Source organism: Crinia signifera, chromosome 19 (genome assembly GCF_055691185.1).
Source record: "Crinia signifera chromosome 19, ASM5569118v1, whole genome shotgun sequence".
In the NCBI taxonomy this organism is placed as follows: Eukaryota; Metazoa; Chordata; class Amphibia; order Anura; family Myobatrachidae; genus Crinia; species Crinia signifera.
Window position 1 is genome coordinate 50,624,648 of NC_139226.1, and position 14,718 is coordinate 50,639,365.

At 50.8% G+C, this 14,718-nt stretch overlaps 1 pseudogene; it reads left to right on the top strand.

Annotated features, from left to right (window-relative positions):
• The first annotated feature begins 13,640 nt into the window (after nt 1–13,640).
• LOC146044483 (U2 spliceosomal RNA) lies at nt 13,641–13,767 on the top strand (annotated as a pseudogene).
• Nucleotides 13,768–14,718: the final 951 nt, after the last annotated feature.

The following is a 14,718-nucleotide window of genomic DNA, read 5'->3' on the forward strand; positions in this document are numbered from 1 at the left end:
CCCGGCGGATGAAATGCTGGCTTCGGCCTAACACCGGTGAGGGTAGAGCGGACAAAAAGCACCAAGCGATCCAAAACCCTGTTCCAGCTCCCTAACACCCGGCGGATGAAATGCTGGCTTCGGCCTAACACTGGTGAGGGTAGAGCGGACAGACGTTATCTGGAAATAGGACAACTGAACTACACCGGAGGGCATAGAACTCTGTTCCAGCTACCTAACACCCGGCGGATGAAATGCTGGCTTCGGCCTAACACCGGTGAGGGTAGAGCGGACAAAAAGCACCAAGCGATCCAAAACCCTGTTGCGGCTCCCTAACACCCGGCGGATGAAATGCTGGCTTCGGCCTAACACCGGTGAGGGTAGAGCGGACAAAAAGCACCCAGCGATCCAAAACCCTGTTGCGGCTCCCTAACACCCGGCGGATGAAATGCTGGCTTCGGCCTAACACTGGTGAGGGTAGAGCGGACAGACGCTATCTGGAAATAGGACAGCTGAACTACACCGGAGGGCATAGAACTCTGTTCCAGCTCCCTAACACCCGGCGGATGAAATGCTGGCTTCGGCCTAACACCGGTGAGGGTAGAGCGGACAAAAAGCACCAAGCGATCCAAAACCCTGTTGCGGCTCCCTAACACCCGGCGGATGAAATGCTGGCTTCGGACTAACACCGGTGAGGGTAGAGAGGACAAAAAGCACCCAGCGATCCAAAACCCTGTTGCGGCTCCCTAACACCCGGCGGATGAAATGCTGGCTTCGGCCTAACACTGGTGAGGGTAGAGCGAACAGACGTTATCTGGAAATAGGACAGCTAAACTACACCGGAGGGCATAGAACTCTGTTCCAGCTCCCTAACACCCGGCGGATAAAATGCTGGCTTCGGCCTAACACCGGTGAGGGTAGAGCGGACAAAAAGCACCCAGCGATCCAAAACCCTGTTGCGGCTCCCTAACACCCGGCGGATGAAATGCTGGCTTCGGCCTAACACTGGTGAGGGTAGAGCGGACAGACGTTATCTGGAAATAGGACAGCTGAACTACACCGGAGGGCATAGAACTCTGTTCCAGCTCCCTAACACTCGGCGGATGAAATGCTGGCTTCGGCCTAACACCGGTGAGGGTAGAGCGGAAAAAAAGCACCAAGCGATCCAAAACCCTGTTGCGGCTCCCTAACACCCGGCGGATGAAATGCTGGCTTCGGCCTAACACCGGTGAGGGTAGAGAGGACAAAAAGCACCCAGCGATCCAAAACCCTGTTGCGGCTCCCTAACACCCGGCGGATGAAATGCTGGCTTCGGCCTAACACTGGTGAGGGTAGAGCGGACAGACGTTATCTGGCAATAGGACAGCTGAACTACACCAAAGGGCATAGAACTCTGTTCCAGCTCCCTAACACTCGGCGGATGAAATGCTGGCTTTGGCCTAACACCGGTGAGGGTAGAGCGGACAAAAAGCACCCAGCGATCCAAAACCCTGTTGCGGCTCCCTAACACCCGGCGGATGAAATGCTGGCTTCGGCCTAACACTAGTGAGGGTAGAGCGGACAGACAATATCTGGAAATAAGACAGCTGAACTACACCGGAGGGCATAGAACTCTGTTCCAGCTCCCTAACACCCGGCGGATGAAATGCTGGCTTCGGCCTAACACCGGTGAGGGTAGAGCGGACAAAAAGCACCAAGCGATCCAAAACCCTGTTGCGGCTCCCTAACACCCGGCAGATGAAATGCTGGCTTCGGCCTAACACCGGTGAGGGTAGAGCGGACAAAAAGCACCCAGCAATCCAAAACCCTGTTGCGGCTCCCTAACACCCGGCGGATGAAATGCTGGCTTCGGCCTAACACTGGTGAGGGTAGAGCGGACAGACGTTATCTGGCAATAGGACAGCTGAACTACACCGGAGGGCATAGAACTCTGTTCCAGCTCCCTAACACCCGGCGGGTGAAATGCTGGCTTCGGCCTAACACCGGTGAGGGTAGAGTGGACAAAAAGCACCCAGCGATCCAAAACCCTGTTGCGGCTCGCCAACACCCAGCGGATGAAATGCTGGCTTCGGCCTAACACTGGTGAGGGTAGAGCGGACAGATGTTATCTGGAAATAGGACAGCTGAACTACACCGGAGGGCATAGAACTCTGTTCCAGCTCCCTAACACCCGGCGGATGAAATGCTGGCTTCGGCCTAACACCGGTGAGGGTAGAGCGGACAAAAAGCACCAAGCGATCCAAAACCCTGTTGCGGCTCCCTAACACCCGGCGAATGAAATGCTGAATCTTCGGAAGCAGGTAAATGATCCAAAAAAACGCCATTACACATACAGTACACACACCCATGTCACATGAACAATATCTCACACTACATTCATCTCCTGCTGCTACATTGCAACGGAAATGAATGTCATCTGAGCTAGGCATGTGACATATTATTCATGTCAATGTTACATGCTGTATCGGGGTACATGTGTAAGTACATAACACCCCTAGGTATGTGCGTCCAGCATCTCTAGCCCTATGTAAAACAGTATAGACGACAGTGTGGCCTATATATGCATCAGTACTTACCTCTTCATCTGTATCCACAGGTGCTATACAACTAGGGTCCAACCAAACAGATTCTCGAATACTGGTGTTAGACGAAATGGACATCATTCTTGATCCGGTCGACACCTTTGCGGCAGAGGAAGAAATACAGACCTCGTCACAGAGTGATCTTCCCCCAAGTGGGGTGTCTCCCAACCCACCCCCACCCACCAACACACCCCATACAGCAGCTTCTGCTTCCCAAGTAGCTAACTCCTTGGTTAATTTCAAGGACAAACAGTTAGAATTCATGGCCTCCCAAAGCCTCCAAATAGGTAACATCCAGGGGTACATGCGTGACACCTTCCTTCAGTTACGCAAAATTGCATGTAGTGTACGGGTAGGTGTAGGCACTCATGTGCGCATTGCTAACAGCATTGACACCCGTTTTGCCGAACAAACTGCTGCTGTAAGGGAACAGAATAGGCATATTGGCAGCCTGGCGCAAAGCATCACAGCACTAACCCAATCATGCACGGCGCAGACCAATGCCTTACTAGCTATGCAGGCCCAAATACAGCAGCTGGAAGCCAATGTGGGAGGTGGCGCAGCATCAACCCTCAGCAGTGTATCCAGCACCCCAATAAGTGGCTCCCCCACTTCCCCACCCCGTCGGAGTGTTAGGACCCGTGGTGGGCTTGGTGCAGGGTCTAGAAGGGGTGTAGGGGTGCCTGATGCTGGGAGAAGGTAGCTGATATATATGTTTGTTAATTTTGTCAAATCCCAAACATCTTGTAACATGCCCCCAGAGTTGTTATTTTTCACCTGCCAAAATGCAGATTGCATCTGAAAAAGTAGACAGAAGTAAAAATGTCTAACCGCATACCATTGTGTTTGTGTCTTTTTCTAAAAACCAATTATTCTGTGAATTATAACATATTGTAATGGTATATGACAATGGGATTGCACTAAAGTAGTGTGGGGTAACTCCTTGGTCGGCAAAGGTTGTGGATCTACATATTCCAGCAGGCTCTGACACTCATGGTTTGGACTGTAATGGTTGTAGTGTGTCAGGGCATGCTGGCACATGTAGTTCCACAACACCAGTGAGCCATGTTTGACTGCAAACTTCATTCATACATGTATCAAATGTACTTACAAGCTAGACACCAGCAAGGGATAGGTCAGCACCACCATCTGCATCCGTTGGGCACTGTGTATTAGGCTAAATGTTGGTGGAAACAGATGGTATTGGTCAATAATTTGTTTATGAGTACACTTTTTTTTTGAGTACAGGGCACATGTGCTTACCAGAGAAGTAACGGCTGCTGATGTATGTCCGGCACAACTTCTATAAAGCAAGTAACACTTGAGTAAAATGCTTATAGAAAGTGGCCGGTGATACCCCCAAGGCCCATGAGGTCACAGACTGAGTGGAGCCTGTGGCCAAATAGTAGAGGGCACACATTAATTTGTGCTGGCCAGACACTGCATAGTTGCCTCCCCCCAAAGGGTCCAAATCATCTCTCACCTGCTCATATAAGTCCAACAGGTTAATGCGGTTCAGCGTAACCATCCCCACAACCTGTTGATCCGAGAGGGAGTCCAGGTACAGGCAAGCACAATACATACGTGGGGTACGCAGTAGTCGGGGGGCTACCAGGATCTGGTGCGCAGCTTCCTCCCTCCTGCGCAGCTCCTCCAAATGGGCCACATCACAGATAAGCAACTCCAAAATAGTCTGCAAAATCTACATGTTTGAAACCCTCACAGGTGTCCTTAATGATGTTGGGGTTTATGTAGGGGTGTTTGTGAGTGAAAATGAGGGCACCTGTGCTGAAATTAACCATGTGTGCACTTGACCAAAATGAGTTCTGGGCCAAATCGCCAAACAGAACCTGGTCTGAAATAAGTGCGATAATTAGACACCTAAAAAGTGCGATTTGCAAATGCGCATTGCATTAAATAAGCGAGTTGTATACTTTTCTATACGAAAACATCTGGATGCGATAAAAATGCGAATTAATCTCGCACTTTTGGTCCGCATGCCTTAACGCACATAATATGCGATTTCAGTCCCTTAGCGCATCCCATTAAATTGGCGATTTGACGGGAAAATGCGATATCGCCATTTTGTTGTCTAATTAACGCCAAAAAACCCAAATCGCATCCCATAGAATGTCACCCAATATCTCTGGAACCGATTGACCGATTTGGACCAGCCTAGTATCATATTGAAGGCCCAGCGATTTGGAATTGAATGGAATCAACCACAAGCTTCTGTGATGCTGGGGGTCGGAATTGATGGGTCCCATATTATCCTATGGGGAAAAAACGTCACAGGTTTGCCAGGCGATATCTCCGGTTCCCGGGGGGCTAGAGACACGGGGCTGGGGTCGTTGGAAAGCCCTGGTCCTCAGCTACAAAATGACAGGGGGCACGTGCCCAGGTGCCCCCCCCCTGAATCCGCCACTGAGTGCCAGGAATGGCAATAGTCTATGTAACAATCAGATCAGGTGATCGATCAAATTAACGTATGCCTCCTGTTATGATTATCTGTTCAATCAATGTATGTCTGATATTGGTGTAATAGTTATGTCTCCTGTGAGTATTGGAATCAGGACATGTCTTGTATGTAAACTGTAGGTGACCCTGGTTTGAGTTTGAGGCCTGTATTCCCTCAGTGTGACATCTGTGGACTCCTCCGGAGTTAGGATGTAAGATAAGATCTGAGCCCCTCATAAACCATGGTCCAGGAGAAGAGGTTAGAGTTTGTCCCCTTCCTTCACATCTCTTATCAGTGGGTCTGCTATGCAAGGAAGGAGGATCAATCACTTTGAAAACAGCAGACTGTAGAAGATACATTGCCAGGGACCTTCCACACTCCTTCAGCATGGAAAGAGTGGAATCCCAAGGGTGGGAGGGCTGAGGGAGTCTGCAAGGTATAACTAAGACCTTTCTCCCTATAGTCGGTGTCACTACCTGGGGGTCTAGCAAACAGGCTGTAGGCGACGAGAGATTTCTTGTGGAGAACCCCCCCACGTCAGGATCTGTATTTAAGTGTAAGATAGGTTCTGTCATTTTTTCCTTTTATTTTATTTCTGATATTGCATTTAATCATTGTGTGTACTTTTAAAATCATTGTAATGTCTTGTAACCATTTTGTTTAAAGCTCAGTAGTATTTCTAGGAATAAATAATACATATTCCCAGTTCTAGTTCTGTGTTCCTAAGACTCATTAGCCTCAGAAGAGAAAGGCTGGAAAACGTTACCATTGTTATCTTGTATTGTGTGGTCAGGGGCGAGCCAAGCCGCCCCTTGCGCAGTTTCAGGCGCTAAAATCAGGTTTTGGCTGGTGGCAGTGTACCTCAAGGAAAGGACCCGAGTGTCCTGAGTGAACCCCAGTCACGGCCGGCGCTGCTCAGATTGACGTATCAGTGCAGGCGACCGGTGGGTCCGTGACATTTGGTGGCAAAGAATTCATTTTTCTCTTTAAGAACTTAAGTGAGTGTGGGTAGAATTTTGTGAGAAATACCCACATCACCAGAATCAGAACTCAGAGCTTTACTATAGTTTTAAAAGTCACACAGTGGATTCAATTTCTGTTCCCTCCCTTCTCTTGTTTTTCTTTCCTATCATTTTATTTGACAAGTGTGAGACTCAGGATGGCTGATTACCAGCAGATGAGGAGAGATGACCTGGCGGTCGTGTGTATGCAGAGGAATATCCCTTGGTCTGGCCAGAGTAGAAAACGTTTGATTCAGGCACTCGTGGATGCCGATCGGACTCTAGCTGCTGGAGGAAACCAGTCCATGGACAATCCTACCCCAGGGGCTCAGTCAGCACTGGACAGTACAAACGATGCCGCGCCAGGGTTAAACCCTTCTGCTGGACCCAGCAAGTCTACACTGCAGAGCGACCTTCTAGCTGCTAGCAGGCAAATTAAGAATGTGAACCCCGTATTCGCTTTGCAGCTGGTGCAGTTCTGCCAAGGCATTGTCGACAGAGAGGCTGCGGAGCGCAAAGCCGTACGAGAGGCTGAGGCTGCAGAGCGTCAGGCTGAGCGTGAGCACCAGTTGGTGCTGGTGAGGCTCAGAGGCCGGATCGCTGTTGGTGAACCAGTGGAGGGATACAGGGCATCATGATGGCGAACCTTTACGTGAGACTTTATCTGCCGTGGCTACTGAGTTAGCAGGAGATGGGCTTCGTACTGAACTTTTACTGTCTGCGGAAGTAAATAATGTGTTGGATCATGATGTGGACTCTGTTATCAATCATGGGGAGCCTAACAAGAGACAGAGGTCCCAAATCACCGCTGACGCGAATTTCACTGGACCGCGTCATGCACAGTTCCCTGTCTTGGAAGCAGACAGAGGAAGCCAAGTGAGTGTCAGCTTGGTTGTGAGTAATGAGCTGGCCCTGGACACTACAACCGATGCTCAGAGAGGTGACATCTCTGCTAGCACCAGGGAGACTGTAGGATGTGTGGCAGTCAGGGAGACTGCAGAGTACCAATCCCCTACAGCACCAGAAGAGCCCAGTGGGTATATTGACCCAGTGGAGGATGATGATATGTTTACCCTACTGAGCACAGAGGAACTAACGGAAGAATGCCAGCTGCAAGGTATCTCCTGCCACAACCATACTCGTGGGGAGATGATCATGCAGCTCACCCAGGCCAGGGACGATGAGTGCAATGCCTTCAGCCAGTATCGTGCAGCATTTCATTTCTGGGGTCCATCCGCGTCTCCTTGGGTGCTGCTGAGAGAACTGGGACAATGTTACAAATTTGCGCAGCAGGAGGTCGATGCTTGGAGAAAGCTGGATACCCCATTTTGGGGAGATCAGTGCCGCCGGATAGGTGTGGAGTGGCGTCGCCTAGAACAGCTGCTGTTACCAGCTCTGAAAGCAAAGTTCCAGTTTAAACGGTTGAGAGAAGCAGAAGCTGAGGATGTCAGCAGCTTGCTCTCACCAGGGGTGCCCCACCAGGGCAAGGTGCCTCTGCCTACTACAGCAGTCATGGAACCTGCTCAGGAGACCTCACATCACAAGGCCCAGTTTAAACTGCTGGAAGATGTGAGCAGCATGTTCCCACCCGTTGCTCCAGATTTGTTGCCGGAAGCGGCTGACTGCATAGTGAAAGTATGCAGGGAAGAGACTATGTCGGAAATAGGAATGGGACTTTCTGACTGTATGCACACAAGTATGTGTGGGACTACTGATGTGGGACTTTTATTAACTCCACACATATCTGTCGCTAACCCTTCTGAACCATATGATGCATCTCAGGTAGTATGTAACCATGCTGAACATTGCAATGTTGTTATTTTGTGTGAAGCCCCTGGGATGATCTGTGATAGTGCCGTACCTTCGGTGGAGGTGGAGGGTGAATTAGAGACAGGTATAGTGGGTAATCCTTGCCAGTTTGTGGGGTTAAATGAATGCCCTAATCTAGTTGGGAATGAGACACCCTCACTCACCAGTGGTAGGAGTGCTGCTGGTGATGTCATTAAGGTTGCTGTGCTAGAAGTTAACCCTGTTATTCCAGTGATGTCTGGTTGTGACATCGGGCCAGGGGTCGCTAACTGCGCAAATGGGACAGATCTGAGTTGGTTGCAGGCAGAGCATGTACCTGCCAATAAGTTAATGGTGACAACATGCTCAGATAACCCCATTCCTGCTCAGAGACAATGGGATCCAGATATAGCGTTTTTGCCACGGTGCAATTGTAAGCCAGCAGGATGGGCCCCATGTGTTGTGGAAGATGCACAGGCTAATTTGCAGGTATTGCAGGATGTCTCCCCAGGTTATGATATTGATGTTACTGTTGATAATGTGATGTCTTGCGCTACTGTGGGAAATGTGGTACCAGGTATAATAAGTGACCCGGTGGGTCCTGTGTGCACTGTAGACCTGTCAGATAGGGAGAGAGTGTCCCTTACTGCAGCTTTTCCCCCAAACCCCCCTCCTTACTGTAGCCACACAAACACAGATACAGGAACACAGCAGGGGTTCCCTCCAGACACTGAGAATCCTCCAGAGAGTGCATTTTTCCAGCGTCACTGGATAACGGATGCCTCTCCTGAGAACCTCAGTGGCACCATCCCAGCCACAGAACCTGCGGGTCTGGGAGGGAAGGTCAGGATCAGGAAGGTGTCCTGGACTGCCATGGAAAGCTTGGCTTTCCACGCAGAACTGAGAACCAACCCTGCACAGGCTGCCCCATACCTGGGAAGTGGGAAAGATACCCCTGGGTACAGTGAGAGGGTTGTTTCAGGAATAGAGCCAGTGGCTAGTAGGGAAGCTGCTGTGAGTAACCAGAAGGGTGGGAGGGCCCGCGAAGCACAGGTAAACTCAGCTATATTAACCTCAGGAAAGCTGAGCTGGGATGTTCCCAAGACAGGGGACAATGACCTGCTGGTATTCCCCCTTGCAGAAACGTGCCCCCCTTCACAATTCACACACACAGACACAGAGAGCGAATCTCCTCACAAAAGGATGAGATGTGAGGTGTTGAGTGAGTGGACCTTCCCCCCAGTGAAGGGGAGGGGGGGTCAGTCAGCTCAGGAGAGGTGCTGGGAAGACATTTTTAAGTCTGTATATAGTGCTGGGAGAATGCCCCACACCTGTGGTATAGTTAAACGTGCTGAGTTACGAGTCCCAGGGGGATGGCCGTTTGGGGTGTGGCGGAATGGTCTGGTACTGATCTCAGTGAGTAAGGCCAAACTGCCAGCTGCAGGGGAGAATCCGTGTCCAGGAGTCCGACGCACAGCTGTGGTGGGCTGTGTCAATACCAGCCGGGATGGACACAGCTCCCACTATATCAGTGTGCTCACAGACTATGGGTTCAAGGACACCTGTGTGCTTTTAGTTTGCCATCTCCTGCGAGAGGGACAGGGATTATGCCCATTGCCCACCCTAGCCACGGCTATGGCGTCAGGTGGTGCCATGACAGACGTCAAGTATAGTGAAGTGTTAGTACAGATCCCGCAGAATCAGTGGCAGTCTGTCTCAGCACAGAGACCACTGCTACCTGTCCAGGTGATGTAGTTAATAGCGCACTGATGAGACGGTGACGTGGGTCACCGCCTCTGTGCGCCATTTTAAAAGGGGGAGGTGTAACGATCAGATCAGGTGATCGATCAAATTAACGTATGCCTCCTGTTATGATTATCTGTTCAATCAATGTATGTCTGATATTGGTGTAATAGTTATGTCTCCTGTGAGTATTGGAATCAGGACATGTCTTGTATGTAAACTGTAGGTGACCCTGGTTTGAGTTTGAGGCCTGTATTCCCTCAGTGTGACATCTGTGGACTCCTCCGGAGTTAGGATGTAAGATAAGATCTGAGCCCCTCATAAACCATGGTCCAGGAGAAGAGGTTAGAGTTTGTCCCCTTCCTTCACATCTCTTATCAGTGGGTCTGCTATGCAAGGAAGGAGGATCAATCACTTTGAAAACAGCAGACTGTAGAAGATACATTGCCAGGGACCTTCCACACTCCTTCAGCATGGAAAGAGTGGAATCCCAAGGGTGGGAGGGATGAGGGAGTCTGCAAGGTATAACTAAGACCTTTCTCCCTATAGTCGGTGTCACTACCTGGGGGTCTAGCAAACAGGCTGTAGGCGACGAGAGATTTCTTGTGGAGAACCCCCCCACGTCAGGATCTGTATTTAAGTGTAAGATAGGTTCTGTCATTTTTTACTTTTATTTTATTTCTGATATTGCATTTAATCATTGTGTGTACTTTTAAAATCATTGTAATGTCTTGTAACCATTTTGTTTAAAGCTCAGTAGTATTTCTAGGAATAAATAATACATATTCCCAGTTCTGGTTCTGTGTTCCTAAGACTCATTAGCCTCAGAAGAGAAAGGCTGGAAAACGTTACCATTGTTATCTTGTATTGTGTGGTCAGGGGCGAGCCAAGCCGCCCCTTGCGCAGTTTCAGGCGCTAAAATCAGGTTTTGGCTGGTGGCAGTGTACCTCAAGGAAAGGACCCGAGTGTCCTGAGTGAACCCCAGTCACGGCCGTCGCTGCTCGGATTGACGTATCGGAGCAGGCGACCGGTGGGTCCGTGACAGTCTATTTTTGGATAATAGATTAGGAAGGTGCACCGGTCCTGGAAGTACTGCAATACCAGGTCAATGCGTGGAGTAGACAGAGCAAGCTCTTTGCATAAGAATATACAAAAAAACATACATTACATTTCGCTTATTTCTGTGACGCAGCACAGTTACAAGTCAATACAATACAGTACAGTACATTCAAGATATTAAATGGTCTGATTTCCTAAGCCATACATTGTTTTCGCTATCTAGACACATTTCAATCATTTCCTGTAAGATAAAGCAATGGGTGTGGAGGGGAAGGGAGGGTTGGAGGGTCAGGAGGGGTGGGGGGGGGGGAACATGGCCGCAGCTTTATTTAGGACAGACACAAAGAGGTGTGGGGGAATAAATAGGAGAACATGAATGGGAGTACATGAATAGGAGAGAAGAACGTCGACAACCAGAACAGTAATAGCAACAGAAATAACAACAATCACGACAATAGCTATGATCAATGGGGTGTGGAAAGAGGGTAGGGGGGGGGGGGGAGGAGACACGGCCCAAGGCTTTATTCAAGACAGGAACATCTAGGGGAAGATGGGAGGGGGGGGGGTGTTAATCCTCTTCTCCCTCAGGGCTGTCCCTGGTAGAATAGTCTCTAAGCAGGCTGTGAATCAGCCTGCGACAGTCCTGAGTTGACATCTTCTCTCTCCTTAGGACCAGCCGGTTCCTGGCATTCCACAAAGCGTCCTTTACACAGTTCATGAGGCGCCAGGCCTCCTGGGTGGCTCCATAGGTATGGGTGCCGGGGAACAGTCCGTACAAAACCGAGTGGTATGAGAGGCTGCTCCTTGGTACACTCTCTCTAAGTTCAAGTTCCAAGGCATCCAGCAGCATCTGTGCGTAGGAACAGTCCCAGAAAAGGTGTATAGCTGTTTCCTCTTTAGCTACGCACCAGGGGCAATGTCTGTACCTGCACAAGTTGCGGGCGTGCATGAATGTCCTGAGGGGCAGTCCGTCCGTCCCCCCACGGATAGCCATCCATGATATGTCCTTGTGTTTGTTTGTGAGCCTCTTTGAGGCCACATTTTCCCAAGTCTGTTTTGCCGTTGCTGATGGGAGCCCGTCGATGGGCTCCATTCCGTCTTTGGCTCGAATGAGCTTGTAGATAGTCTTTTGTTTCCATAGTTCAGGCTTAACTCCCTCCAGTTGGTGCTCCCTCACGAATTTGGTCACCTCCAGGTAGAACCAGGGAGTGTCCCAGTTGTAAGGGAAGGAGCTGTCCCACTTGTCCCATTTCAGGGTCCTCCACAGGGGTAGGAGGAAGAAGCAGGACATGGAGATACCTTCTGAGTCATTAGATTTCTGGCAAAGTGTCCTGCGGGTGCAGTTGCAGACAAAGAAGGCTCGCAGCAGGGTGGGGATGTCTGGGACTCCTTTTCCTCCTTTAAGGTGTTCCTTGTACATGACTGACCACTTTACTCTGTCCATCTTGGAGCCCCAGATGAAGTGGAACACTGCCCTTGTGATGGCCTTGCAGACCGCTGCCAGTGGTGGCCAGGCCTGCGCGGTGCACTGCAGCACGAGGAGGATCTCGTTGCGCAGTAGCAGTGTTTTACCTTCGATGGTGAGGGCTCTGAGGCTCCATAGTCCAATTTTCTGTTGAACCGTTGCCAGTCTTTCGTCCCAGCACTTCAGGGCCGCGCCCTCTCCGCTGAACCAGACTCCCAGGATCTTGATGAGGTCGGGCTTGACGGTGAAGGGCAATGGCACGGAGGACGCCAGGTGCCATTGCCCGAAGAGCATCGCCTCTGACTTCCCGCAGTTGACTTTTGCCCCCCGAAGCTCGGCCGAAGTCCTCGCAGACCTGGGCGAGTGCTGCCACCGAGTGATGATCCGCTCAGAAGACAGTGACATCATCCATATACAGCGAGCACTTGACCTCTGGGTGTCCCGGACCTGGTGCGGTGATCCCTCTCTCTGGATATCTGGATTTTGCCTGATGGCTATGGCTAGGAGCTCTATAACACAAACAAAAAGAAGAGGTGAAAGAGGGCAGCCTTGTCTGACCCCGGAGAGGACCGGAAAGGGGTCAGTCTTCCAGCCGTTCACCAGCACCAAGCTGTGGATGTCAAGGTACATCAGGTTAACATATGAACAGAACAATTCTCCGAGCCCTACTTTCCGCAGTACCTTGCCCATCAACTCGTGGGAAACCTGGTCAAAGGCCTTTTCCTGATCCGCGCACATTGCGGTCTTTCACGTAGTGGACCGTGTCCTTGAGGAGGGCGAGGCTGTCTGCGATCCTTCGGCCAGGGATGCCGCAGGTTTGGTCTGGATGAACGATCTGCCCAATGACAGCCTTCAGCCGGTTGGTCAGTACCTTGGCAAGGATCTTGTAGTCCACGTTCAGGAGCGAGATTGGCCGCCAATTTTTTAGCTCACATCTCTCCCCCTTGCGCTTATAGAGGATTGTGATCATTCCTTCGATCAGCGAGGGGGGCATTTTGCCTTCCGCTATCATTTCGTCGTAGAGCTCGAGCAGGTCCGGGCCGATGAGATCACACAGTGTGTCGTAGAGTTCCACAGGGAGGCCATCACTGCCCGGGGTCCTGTCCCGCTTAAAGGATTTGACGGCGGTGAGCACCTCTGCCAAAGCTAAGGGAGTGTCCATAGCTGCTCTGCCTGTGGGATCAATGGTGTTAGTGATACCTGACAGGAACTTATCAGCTTCGTCGCTGTCTGTCTCCTTGGGAGAGTAGAGGTCTCTGTAGTAGTCTCTCGCGACCTTCATCACTCCATCCTTTCCTTGTCTGAGGGTGCCTGTCTCATCTCGCAACTCGGTCACCGGGGTGTGTCCAGAGTGGAGCTTTCTGAAAAAGAAAGAGTTACATTTCTCGTCCCTCTCCATGTTCTCCACCTTGGAGTGGAAGATTATGCGTCTGGATTCTTCCTCGAAGTGCCTTTTCAGGTTCTTTTTGGCTTCCTCCAGGTCATCTTTCACGTCCCAGCCACACTGTTGGAGGTGCTGAAGGGACTGCAGTTGTCTTTGCATTTTTCTGAAGTTCTTCTTCCGGATCGCTTCTCGGACTTTTGGCTAAGATCAAGTGTAGTATCTGTTCGGTACTTCTTTACTTTCACGGCGCCAGCATGGCGCCGCGCGTACTTCCGGGTTACGCTCGCCACTAATTAAGTAAAATAAACTAAGTTAACGCCATGCCAACATGGATAGTTCATACCTCCACTATCCATGTTGGCATGGAGTTGATTTTAATTAGCGTGGCGAGCGTAGCGAGCCACCGAGCCCGCAGCGTGGGCGAGCGAAGCGAGCCCCGCAAGGGGACTCTGACGAGCGGCGCCATGCTGGCGCCGTGAAAGTAAAGAAGTACCGTCTGTTCTTATCAGTTCAGAGCTCTGTTTTAGCTCCCTAACACCCGGCGGATGAAATGCTGGCTTCGGCCTAACACCGGTGAGGGTAGAGCGGACAAAAAGAACCAAGCGATCCAAAACCCTGTTGCGGCTCCCTAACACCTGGCGGATGAAATGCTGGCTTCGGCCTAACACCGGTGAGGGTAGAGCGGACAAAAAGCACCCAGCGATCCAAAACCCTGTTGCGGCTCCCTAACACCCGGCGGATGAAATGCTGGCTTCGGCCTAACACTGGTGAGGGTAGAGCGGACAGACGTTATCTGGAAATAGGACAGCTGTACTACACCGGAGGGCATAGAACTCTGTTCCAGCTCCCTAACACCCGGCGGATGAAATGCTGGCTTCGGCCTAACACCGGTGAGGGTAGAGCAGACAAAAATCACCAAGCGATCCAAAACCCTGTTGCGGCTCCCTAACACCCGGCGGATGAAATGCTGGCTTCGGCCTAACACCGGTGAGGGTAGAGTGGACAAAAAGCACCCAGCGATCCAAAACCATGTTGCGGCTCCATAACACCCAGCGGATGAAATGCTGGCTTCGGCCTAACACTGGTGAGGGTAGAGCGGACAGACGTTATCTGGCAATAGGACAGCTGAACTACACCGGAGGGCATAGAACTCTGTTCCAGCTCCCTAACACCCGGCGGGTGAAATGCTGTCTTCGGCCTAACACCGGTGAGGGTAGAGTGGACAAAAAGCACCCAGCGATCCAAAACCCTGTTGCGGC